We start from the raw sequence: 11,995 nt of genomic DNA, 5'->3' as shown, positions 1-11,995 counted from the left end.
ACTGTTTCTTAGAGTAGCGTGAGATTGTCTTTCTCCCTTGCCTTACTCATATTAAAGTAGGAAGAACAATTTGCTTGTCTTTTGTGGGGGTTTTTTGTTTTGTTTTTTAGTCATAGGTAAATAGGTTTCTTATTTTTTCCATGGACAGTATCCCAAAACAGAGGCGTTTTTCAGAAATGTTCTGCAATGATCTATCTACCTGTTGCATTAAGGCAAAAACCAAGATTCTGCTTTTAGGGAGCTTTTTCATCCTTTATCTTCAAAAACCTTGTCAGTGAAAACAAGCTTGAAGTTGTGCATGTTTCCTGCCGGGAATAATGATCCATGGCTGAGCATTACCTTTGGCTAATTTAGACTTCCTGGAACCATGAGTTCAAATCCTGCCAGGTAAACTTGGGCTTTTATCCTTCCAAATTGGATAAATGCAGCAGAAGACAGTTTACCACACTGGATTTCTTGGCTAAGACTTTGGAAACCAGGGGTCTAATTTAAAGTTCTTGAGATGTTCATTCTTGAAAAAAAGTGTTGACTTTACCTTGAATCAGTAGATCAAAGCTAAGTGCTGCTAGGTAAGCAACTCTTTAAAACAACTAATAATATTTTCTTTTGGAAATTTTTGCCAGATATTGTTATAAGAGAGGCTATACATGAATGCTGTCTGGGACATCAGGTTATTTTTCTTGTATTGTTTACCTTGCACTGAAACACACATACACTCACTCTTGAATTGATCTAAAATATACATTATTTACTTACTTATATCTTTTGTTAAATGTTTGTACCAAACTGGAACCAATGACTCACAGCAGCTCATAAGAAACAGTCACCAGGATCCAAATGGAGTATTAGAAGGAGGATAGTTCTGATTCTGACCCTTCAGGTCACTTTCATTGACCCTGGAGAAGTATCTCAAGAAATCTATATCTTAATTTCTAATATAAATTGAGGGTTATAATCATCATCCATTTCATATAGCTGCTGTGAACAAGATGTATTCAAAAGCCCTTTGTGAACCATGGAGAATTAGGGAGCTACAGTGGGTTAGTTCTTTAGGTGATGATTCTTTGTATACTTATTATTTTTATGTTAATGTATGCTGTCAAAATCTTTCCGAGAAAAAAATATGTGTCACTCCTAAATAAACCAAACTCTTCCTCCGGAGTTTTATTCAGCACACCACTTTGATTGTGAGTAACAGAAACTTTATCTAATATTGACTTAAACAGAAAAGGGAATTGGTGGGTTTGTGGCAAAGCCAGTTTCAGTGGTTGACAAGATATAATTGGTATAACAATTACTACTAATATTGCTATGCATGTTAGTATTATAGCTATGTTTTTGAAAATTCCTTATCTATTGGGAATATAAACTACAGTACCTATGGAAAAATGAGATGGTGTCTAAGATTTGCTTTAAAATACTCCAGCATGAAAAAAAGGAAAGAAATGGTGGGGACAGGGAGAAATGTGTTGATAAAATGTTGATAATTGCTAAACTTGCACTATGGGCATAACTCAGAGTCGCAAGTTTATTATACTTATCTCTCTAATTTTGCATATCTTTGAAAATATGCATAATAAGTTAAAATATAACATTTTAAGTGCCACCACCAAATATTAATCACTTCTTCATATCAGCTCTGATTTCTTCACTTGGTTCTGTCCTCTCTAAAGTGATCACTCCCCTTGGTTATAAACATGGGATGCTCGGGGCTGAGATTGTTCTTATAACTAAAGATCCTCAGGAAAAAAAGAATGTAATTTTTTTTTCCTATTAGCTTCAGGAAAATTCCCAGAAGAGTCTAATTGAGCTGAGTTGGGCCACATCTTCCTCTCTGAACTAATAACTGTAACTTAGGGACAAAAGTGTTGTGTTGAGGACTTCCAGGCAAGATAGAGGCCTAGACTGACATGTTCCATCTTCCTCCACAACTAAGAAAGATTACAACTACCGCAAAACCAGAAATAACCAGAAGTTCCAGAAAATAAAGCTACATGGAAGTCCAACGTATGAAGTTATAAACAAGTGGTGCTCATCCAGACGGGTAGGAGGGGCAAAGCCGGGGCGAAGCCAGGGCGGAGAAATCAAGCTGTGCTGGTGATGGCAGCTGCAGCTAAGGGTGGTGGAACTTCAGTAAGCACAGACGCCCATATTTAAGAGGAGGCAAGAAGTGCCTGGGAGCACCCCTGGCTACAGACCAAACCCGTCAGCTTGCAATTCCGACACCAGGCAAGGCAGACCCCAATTGCCTCAGACTGTGAGGCCCAAAGGGCATGGGGATGAAGGAGGAAGCTCCTGTTCTCTCAGCAGAGAAACAATGGCAGTAATCCAACTTGGACCCCCACCCCGACAAAAAGCGCCACAGTGTGGTGAGAAGGGTCTCCCAGTGGTGATGAGTGCATGGGGCTCCACCCCCTATAGTGTAGGAGGTGTGACAGTCTCACCCAGGAAGCAAAAACTGCTAGGATGGCAAGGATAATGATAGAGATACTAATCATGCAGCTGACCAGAAAGCAAATACATGAATTAACAGATGAACAGATAGATAACCTTTCTGAGGCTCAGTTCAGAACTATAGTTATAAGACAGCTTACAGAAATAACAGTGGGACTTAATCAAGATGGGGAAGAAATGAAGACTAGTCCTGCTGAAATGAATGAAAACACATATGAAACAAGTGGTGAGGGAAGGAAAACCAGGGACCAAATCAACAAATCAGAACATAGGGAATGAACAAACAGTCAATCAGTGCAGAAAGAGGAAACAAAAAGTGAGGAAAATGAGAAGAAGCTCAGAAACCTCTGGGACAATTATAAGAGAGAAAACATCCAAATTATAGGGTTGCCAGAAGGAGAAGAAGAAGAACTAGACATTGAAAAATTATGTGAAGAAATAATGAAACAGAACTTCCCTAACTTGAGGAAGAAAATAGACTTATAGGTCCAGGAAGCACAGAGAGCTGCAAATAAACTGGACCCAGGGATAACCACACCAAGACACATTATAATCAAAGTGTCAAAAATTAAAAATAAAGAGAATCTTAAAAGCAGCAAGAGAGAAGAAGAGAATTATGTACAAAGGGGTCCCAATTAGACTATCAGCTGATTTCTCAAAGGAGACTCTACAGGCAAGAAGGGACTGGCAAGAAATATTCAAAGTAATGAAAATCCCAAACCTACAGCCATGATTACTCTATCCAGTGAAGCTGTCATTCAGAATAGAAGGGCAGAGAAAGTGCTTCCAGGACAAAGTAAAACCGAAGGAGTTCATTAGATCCAAACCACTGTTATATGAGATGTTAAAAGGACTTGTTTAGAAGAAGGAGGATCAAGACTATGAACATTAAAATAAAAACTGTATCACAACAACCAACAACAGAAGAAAGGGAACTGAAACAAAGGCAAACTAAGTAGGCAACGAGAGTGGGAAAAGAATGATAGGTATGGGGAACATATAAGGGGGAGGTCAGTGGGGAGGGAGGAAGGGGGAAAGGGAGGGAGATGGTACAGGAATTAAGAAGCATAGTAGGAGGGAGTGGAGTAAATGGGAAGATGTTGAAAAGAACTATATATGCACAACCAATGGGCATGGACTAAAGGGGGGGGGGGCAACTGGAGGGAGGGCGGGTCACTGGGTGGAGAGGAGCAGAGGGAAAAGAAATTGGGACCACTGTAACAGCATAATCAATGAAACATATATATATTTTTTAAAGTGTTGTGTTGCAATGACCCAGAGATATGAGGCAAGACAGTGCAATGGTTACATCAGGCTAGACAACTCAAGTTCAAATTCTGCCTCTGTCACTCATTATCACTGAACAAATTATTTAACTTCTCTGGACTTCAGTTTTCTTACCTGTAAAATAAGGATAATAATAAAAGTAGCTACCTCATGCTGTCATTGTGAGGATTAAACAAGTTACACATACCGTGTGATTAGAACAGCACCTTGAATGTACTGAGTTCATTAATACTAAATCAATAAAAATATATCATTATCTGCCAATCTCCAAAGTGATAAAATTAAGTCATTTCTATGAGGACCAGGTGGGATGAGTTACAACAAATAAAAGAACTGTTAATTTCCAGGATATGAAGATATGGGAAAACATGTTAATCAGATAGGAATTCTGCAGTTATAGACACCCCACCATCATTCGCACACATTTCATTGGCATAGTAAATCTTTCCTGTGCCCACTGCAGTAGGAAATCTAAGAGGCTAGCATATCTAGATAGCTGTATACCTACATTGTTCCAGGCTTGGTGAGAAAGAATCAGGCTCCTTACATCATGGGCTTTGTTCAGTGCCTGACCACACAATAAAGCAAACATTGCAATAAAGTGAGGCTCATCGATTTTTTTGATTTCCCAGCACATATAGAAGTTATACTAGCAATTTTCAACCAGTGTGCAGCAAAAATTTTAAAATCATGCAATACCTGACTGTTTAGTAAGGGGCACCGACCTCTTTTCCCTTAGGTTGTCAAACCAAAACAATGACAACAGCCAATACTATAAGAACAGAGTTGCTCAGAAGGCCACCAAGACACAGCAAGCAGGAAAAAAGTTTATTGGGGGAATCAGTGAGCAGGGAGGGAGCCATGCTGTGGGTGGCCTCAATACCAAACTCCTAGGGAAGAAAGAGGTTGCTTTATAGGGGGAAGAAAAAAAGGAACTATTGAGTTCAGTTTAGTTATCTCACAGCTGCATGTATGATGGGCGGATCAAGGTCAAACGTGGTTTGGTTTGATGTACCCGGCTATCGTGGGGAACTCCCGGCCCAAAACATCGCTATCTCCCAGGCAGCTGCAGGCAGGGGGGGCGGGGGGCAGGGGGCGGCATGGGAACCAAGGATGTCATTCTGGCCTTGTTTTAATAAAAGGAGGCGAGGGGTGGGTGTGTTTTTTGGGGGATGGCAGAATAATTTTATGTGGCAGAGATCAGTTGGGAGAGGGGTCGTTGAATCTCTTCTATAATGACTTCCTATGGACTTAGGGCGATGGGAGGGAGTTGACTGCCAGCTTGGGGGTTGTCTCTTGCCATGGGTTGATATCTGAAAGATCTTAATAAGAGTATATTATGGACAGTACCCTCCACGATCCTGGGATTTGTCTCTTGCTTCAACAGAGTTTGGACGGAACAGACCTAGGGTCGCGCTTTTTTTCCAGCTATCCTCCAACATCTTTTTTAGTCACCGCCTTTGGAACCATCTCAGCATTCTTCAGCCTCTGAGACAAGCCAATACCATTTTTTTGGCCTTAAATCTTCATTGCCAAATGACTATGAGCTCCCAAGTTCGTCAGAATTATTCCACTGAGGTGGAGGCTGCCATAAACCGCCTGGCCAACCTGCAGCTGCAGGCCTCCTACATCTACTTCTCTCTGGGCTTCTTTTTTGCCTGGGATGATGTGGCTCTGCAGGGCATGGGCTACTTTTTCTGAGAGTTGGCCGAGGAGAAGCGCAAGGGCACCGAACATCTCTTAAAGCTGCAAAACCAGTGCAGTGGCTGCATTCTCTTCCAGGATGTGGTGAAGTCTTCCCAAGATGAGTGGGGTAAAACCCAGGATGCCATGGAAGCCACCTTAGCCTTGGAGAAGAACCTGAACCAGCCCCTTTTGGATCTGTATGCCCTGGGTTCTGCCCACACAAACCCTCATCTCTGTGACTTCCTGGAGAACCATTTCCTGGATGAGGAGGTGAAGATCATCGAGAAGATGGGCAACCACCTGACTAACATCCGCCAGCTGGCCAGCCCCCAGGCTGGGATGGGTGAGTATCTCTTCAAAAGGCTAACCCTCAAGAATGACTAGGAAGGAAGTCTTTGGAGCCCAGAGGTCTTTAAGGGGCCCCTCTGCATTTCCCTGGTGTCTGCCTTTTGCCTGAGATTCTCCCTGAAATGACTAGACACCCCTTTAACCACCCTGGAGCCCTCTCCCATGTATTGGACCAAATGGAAGCAATAAAGCTTTTTGCAGAAAAAAAAAGAGTATATTATGGACATTAGAGGCTGTCATGAATTGAACCATTTTTTGAATAAAGTTAATTAGCAGTTTGAGGAAGCAAGGGCCAAGGGCAAGCAATAGGAAGAGAAGTAGTGGGGTTATGAGGGCACTAGGATCGATTTGAATGGAGAGGAGAAGTATGAGAGGAAGGTTCCGAACCAGGATTCTCTACATGCTCGTTTCCTCGCTTGGGCAATAATGTCAATGTGGTTTTTAAGTACTTGTAAATTTTCTTTAATTATGCCTGTATTGTTGATGTAAAAACAGCAAGTTTTGTTTAGCATGGAGCAGGTTTTCCCTGCTTTGGCTGTGATGATGTCTAGAGCCCTCCTGTTTTGGAGAACTACATCTGCTAGGCTATTTAGGGATTCTTTGCTGTCTTTCTAGAGCTTGGAGGGTGGCATTTCAAGTTTCTTGAAAGGATAAAGAAAGATTTAGTACTGATTTTTTTAATCGGAGTATTTTTACGAACCAGAAGAAGCCTCTATATATGGAGTGCCCTATTCCCGGTTGTTCAAGGATAGAGTTGCTGTAGGCATGTCTGCCAAACTCAGACCACTGCCGATCTCGTTTGTGTCAGGGGCAAGACAAGAGGGAAGTCTCAAGGAAGGAGCCAAGGTTGGGGGTTTCCTCGGAAGTGGCCATTTGCTGGGGGCTTAGTATAGAGGCATCTAGTATTAGAGCGGCTATCATGCAGGTGCTAGTCTAGTAAGGAGGAATTATTAGGTATGCTTGCATGCCACAGAGAAAGTGATATCCCATCCCTTAAAGTGAAATAGTAGTGTTATATTGTGCTTTGGTGATGGCAATGTAACTGGGGTGAGTTTTGTTTTTTATTGACTGGCACTAAACATTATGGAGGATGTTGTGAAGAAACCTTTGGCTGTATTGGTTAAATTGAAAATCCATGATTCATGTAGGGGTAGCAGAAAAATCTGAAGTGTTATGATTGTGAATTTGGGCTAATATGTAAGGGTGAATAGGAGCTCTTGGTCGGCCTTCATAGTGTATGAAGGCTAGGTCTAGGGTGTGGTTGCAGAGAAGGGAAGGGTTGAATGAGCGAGGCTGAATGTAGGTATCATTGACATGCCTGAAGTGGATGCAGAGAGCGGCAGGACCTATAATATGAGGACGGTGGCTACTGGCTGGGCTGCTTCAGGGAGATCTGCTGACTCCATGTAGTAGGGGGATGGGAGAAAGTGGGCAGTAAAGCTATATAAGGTGGTGAGATTGGGTGGGAATGTGGTTATTTCAATGTCTGGGTGGTGGAAGGAGTGGGGGCAGACCCAGCAGTTGGTTTTGTTGGTTAAGCGCACTATCCACTGTATTGTGGGGGTTAGAGAATATTGATATGAGGTAGCAAAGGTTAGAAGGCCGGTAACCGTAATTGTGAGGAGAGTCAGCATGGTTATGGTGATTCGAGTAAGTCAGCTAGGGACAGAACTAGGATGAAAGTGTAAAAGTAAATTTCATCAGGAATGTAGTGGCTGAGAGGTCCCTCCCTGCAGCCAGCATCTGAGACGCATTCTAAAAACTGAGAGTTCGTCTGGGGGTGGGGGGGGCTTTTTGTATAATAAAATTTTTTGCGAGACGAGATGAGTAAAGAGTAGGTCTGTAGAAGGCTTAGTTAGAGGAAGGTTGGGCTTGGGTGATTTTTACTGTCAGGTTTTCAGTGGGGGTGCAGGAATACATGAGTGGTGTTGCTTGTGTCTCTTCCTGGATGGGGATGAGCTGGGTGATGGTGGGTTTAAGACCCAAGGTTAGAAGAGATTCAGGGACCTGAGGAGCAAGTTTGATACGGGAGAAATGTACCCAATACGGGATGTTTTTTAGCTGGGCTAGCATGCCAGTGTGATGTATTGTTTGGGATAATAAAGCATGTAGTGATCTTGCACTTATGTGAAATTGGTTATTGAGTTTGGTAAGAATATGTTGAGCATGATTATTGGGGAGAATTATTTTGTTATGTAGATGAAACTACCCATTTTGTTGGGTTGCTCCAAGCTTAACTGGGATGCATCTTTCTTCCTTTGCATAAGGGGATGCCTCAGTAGGCATTATAAGGAAGATGGAAGAGGCATGGGCTTATTTTTTTGCCTCAGTGTCTGCTTTGTGATTTCCCTGAGCTATGAGATCTTTCCTGAGTTGATGTCCCTTGCGTTGGATAATCTCTTCTTTTGTCGGAAGCTGAACTGCTTGAAAAAGTTTGAGAATGAGATGTTTGTTGATGATGGGAAAGTATTTACAGATAAGATATCCCCTTTTTTCTAAATTAATATGTATGAATGTATGATGTGATAGGCATATTTAGAGTCAGTGTATATATTGACCTGATGATTTTTTGTAAGGACCAAGGCCCGTGTTAGAGCAATAAGTTTTGCCTGTTGGGAAGAGGTATCAGAGGGTAAGTGTCCTTAACCAATGATGGAGGCGAGGGTAGTGATGGCATATTCTGCTCCCTTTGGGCCGATCTTTTAGGAATTTCCATTTATAAACCAGGATTCCGCTTGGGATAGAGGGGTGTCTTGTATGTTGGGGAAGGGGTGTAAAAAGGGGGAGAGATGTTGAGTGAAGTTATGGGTATGGGTGTGGAGTGGGGCAGGGGAAGTAATGAGGCAGGGTTGAGGGGGAGAGCTGATTTATGTAGGGAGATTTAAGGATTTTGAAGCATTTAGGTATGTAAGAACTGAATTCGGGATGGGGATGCTGCAGCGATGTCCTGGTGGGTTAGTAGGATGGAAATAACATGAAAGGAGTGGACTGTTACCTGGGCAAAGGGAACTAACTTAAGGGTTTCTTGACTGAGAATTGCTGCCTTTGCTAAGGCGCAGAGGCAGGCTGGCCACCCTAGGAAGGGGGAATCGAGTGGTTTGGAAAAGTAGGCTATAACCTATTAGTCTGGTCTATATTGCTGTGCTAACAGCTCGAAAGCAAAACCATTTTTTTGTGTCAGTGTATATGAGAAAAGGTTTATTTGGGTTTGGAAGGGCTAAGGCTGGGGCTTGGATGAGTGCCATTTTGAGTGTGGTAAAAGTTTAAGGAGGGCTTGAGAGTTTTCTAGGGTTTCAGACAAGTCTCTAGCTGTTGCTTGATATAAAAGTTTGGCCAGGGATCCAAAATTAGGTATCCAAGTTCTGAAAAAAATGGTGAGGCCTAAAAATGATAGGAGTTCCTGTTTAGTACAGGGCAGGGGGGAGGTACTTATTAGGTTTTGTCTTTCTGGAGTTAGGTTTATGAATGGCGGTGATGGAGAGTCCGAGATATGTGATCTGAGTTTGAGAGGACTGGCCTTTGTTTCATGACATGCGGTATCCCCACTGGCAAGAAAGTTTAGGAGTTAGGCAGTGTGGAGATGAGAAAGATTTTCAGATGTACTACAGAGGAGAAGATGATCTGCATACCGTAGGAAGACACTTGGGGAAAGGTCAAGCTGCTGTAAGTAGGCTGCTAGAGCTTGAATGAAGAGGTGGGAACTATCTCAAAACCCTTGAGGCAGGACTATCCACAACAGTTGCTGGGTTATTTTCATGTTTGGGTCAGTCCAGGTGAAGGCAAAGGGGTCTTGGGAGGCCAGGGATAATGAAGAAGGCATCTTTGAGGACCAGGACAGTAAAGTGAGAGGTTTGAGATGGGATGAGAATAAGGGTTAAGGACAGTGGGGTTGATAGAGATGGTGGCCTCATTGATTGTATGTAGATCTTGGACAAGATAATGAGACTAGTTGGATTTTTTTTAACTGCTAGGATGGGAGAATTGGTGGGAGAGGAAGTAGGTTGAAGCAGATCTGCTCCCAGCAGGTGCTCTATAATAAGCTTCAGACCATTTAAGGTCGAGGGGGTTAGTGGGTATTGAGGTTTGCTGGGAATATGGGAGGCATATTTTAGGGTTACAGAGACCAGAGTGTGGTGGGAGGTGACAGAAGGATTGTTTGTGTCCCAGACATCGGGATTGACCGCTGTTAGCCAGGATGGCAAGGGAGTGTCTGGGATCATGTGAAGGGATTGCCCTAAAATTAGAAGAAGAATGAGAGGGGTGAGATATCTGGTGAGGGCATGGAGTTAAAACAACCAAGAGATACAGATGCGTGCAATTTGGTTAGAATATCGCGTCCAAGAAATGGGGTTGGGCAGTGGGGCAGTACTAGAAAGGAGTGGGTGAATGCCTGATGCCCAATGAGACAGGTTAGGGGAGGAGTACTTAGGGGTTGGGTCGCCTTGTCGTCTATTCCTACAACTGATATGGCAGAGGGAGTTAGGAGCCCCGAAAATTCGGGTAAGACAGAATACTCAGCTCCCATATCAAAGATAAAGGAGACAAACTTACCTGCCACCAATATGTTTACCCTGGGTTCTGCAGCTGTGGCAGTGAGAGGCGGGGCTCCTAAACCTGGGCCCCGTCAGGTGGTGGAAAGTCCAAGGAGGTCTGGGACTGAGAGGCCCATGTCTGGATCCGCTGCTGGGGTAGGCAGTTTAGTCCACCGGTGAGAGACTGTCAGGCAGTCAACCTTCCAGTGACCTTTCTTTTGACAGAGAGGGCAGGGACCCAGAGGAGGTAAGGGGGGGGTTTGGACAGAGCTTTGCCCAATGTTCCTCAGTTATCACAGGCATTATGTTCCAGAACCCCCTGCGAAGTAGGAACCTTACATTTATTCTACACTCTTAAACCTATGTAACTTTAACAACATACATATACAGTACTGCAAAATCCCATGATATAGTGAAAAAATCTGCTATAAATAATTAAATATAATATTATTAAAAATCCCACTCTACAGTGAGGCCGCGATAAATGAACAGTGATATAGAGAAGAACTACTGTAATTAGCAGTAAAGGGCAAATGTAATTAGAGGGTTTTCTGAGCCAGAGTTAACAATATTAGCATCAGAAAAGGGGCATTGCACAGCTCAGCACAAATGCTTCTGAGAACAAAGGATATCCAAAATCTGAGGGGGGCGGAGCATTCATTACCAAAACCTGGGAAATGGGAAAATGTAGCTAGATAGCCCAGCAAACAAGATAGGGAAATTTTAAAGAAGAGCTGGAGATAGACCTATAACTAGATTACCCTTAGTTAATTTAGTTAATTACATTATATTATAACTCTGGAGTATTCAGCATGGAAAAACGGAGAAGGAGAAGGAGGGAGAGGGAGGAAGGGGGGGCGCTTTACTCGCACTAGGATAAAAACAACTAGCTTTATATTTTTTTAAAATATGTTTTATTGATTATACTATTACAATTGTCCCAATTTTCTGTCCCTCTGCTCTCCTCCACCTGGTGGCCCCCCTCCCTCCAGTTGTCCCTCCCCTTTTAGTCCATGTCCATTGGTTGTGCATATAGTTCTTCTCAACCTCTTCCTGTCTACTCCATTGCCTCCTACTATGCTTCTTAATTCTTGTACCATCTCCCTCCCTTACCCCCTTACCCCTCCCTGCTGACCTCCCCCCAATATGTTCCCCATACCTATAGTTCTTTTCCCACTCTCGTTGCCTATTTAGTTTGCTTTTGTTTCAATTCCCTAGCTTCTGTTGTTGGTTCTTGTGATGCAGGTTTTATTTTAATGTTTATAGTTTTGATCCTCCTTTCTCTAAACCAGTCTCTTTAACATCTCATATAATAGTGGTTTGGATCTAACGAACTATTTCAGTTTTATTTTGTCCTGGAAGCACTTTCTCTGCCCTTCTATTCTGAATGACAGTTTCACTAGATAGACTATTCGTGGCTGTAGGTTTTTGATTTTCATTACTTTGAATATTTCTTGTCAGTCCCTTCTTGCCTGCAGGGTCTCCCTTGAGAAGTCAGCTGATAGTCTAATTGGGACCCCTTTGTACATGATTTTTTTCTTCTCTCTTGCTGCTTTTAAGATTCTCTCTTTATCTTTAATTTTTGACAATTTGATTATAATGTATCTTGGAGTGGTTCTCCCTGGGTGCAATTTTTCTGGAACTCTCTGTGCTTCCTGGACCTGTAAGTCTATTTCCTTCCCCAAGTT

General features: G+C 42.7%; 1 pseudogene across 1 annotated transcript in view; it reads left to right on the top strand.

Annotated features, from left to right (window-relative positions):
• The first annotated feature begins 5,283 nt into the window (after positions 1–5,283).
• LOC150004735 (ferritin light chain-like) overlaps positions 5,284–11,995 on the top strand; it is a 47,176-nt pseudogene continuing 40,464 nt past the window's right edge. The window contains exon 1 of the transcript XR_016512309.1: positions 5,284–5,770. The product of XR_016512309.1 is annotated as a ferritin light chain-like (transcript). The remainder of the gene's footprint in view (positions 5,771–11,995) is intronic.

The sequence above is a fragment of the Furipterus horrens genome, unplaced genomic scaffold (assembly GCF_987537825.1).
Source record: "Furipterus horrens unplaced genomic scaffold, mFurHor1.1.pri manual_scaffold_7, whole genome shotgun sequence".
NCBI classification, from domain to species: Eukaryota; Metazoa; Chordata; class Mammalia; order Chiroptera; family Furipteridae; genus Furipterus; species Furipterus horrens.
Note: the sequence above shows the minus strand (reverse complement) of the source record. Positions and strands in the feature narration are given on the sequence as shown.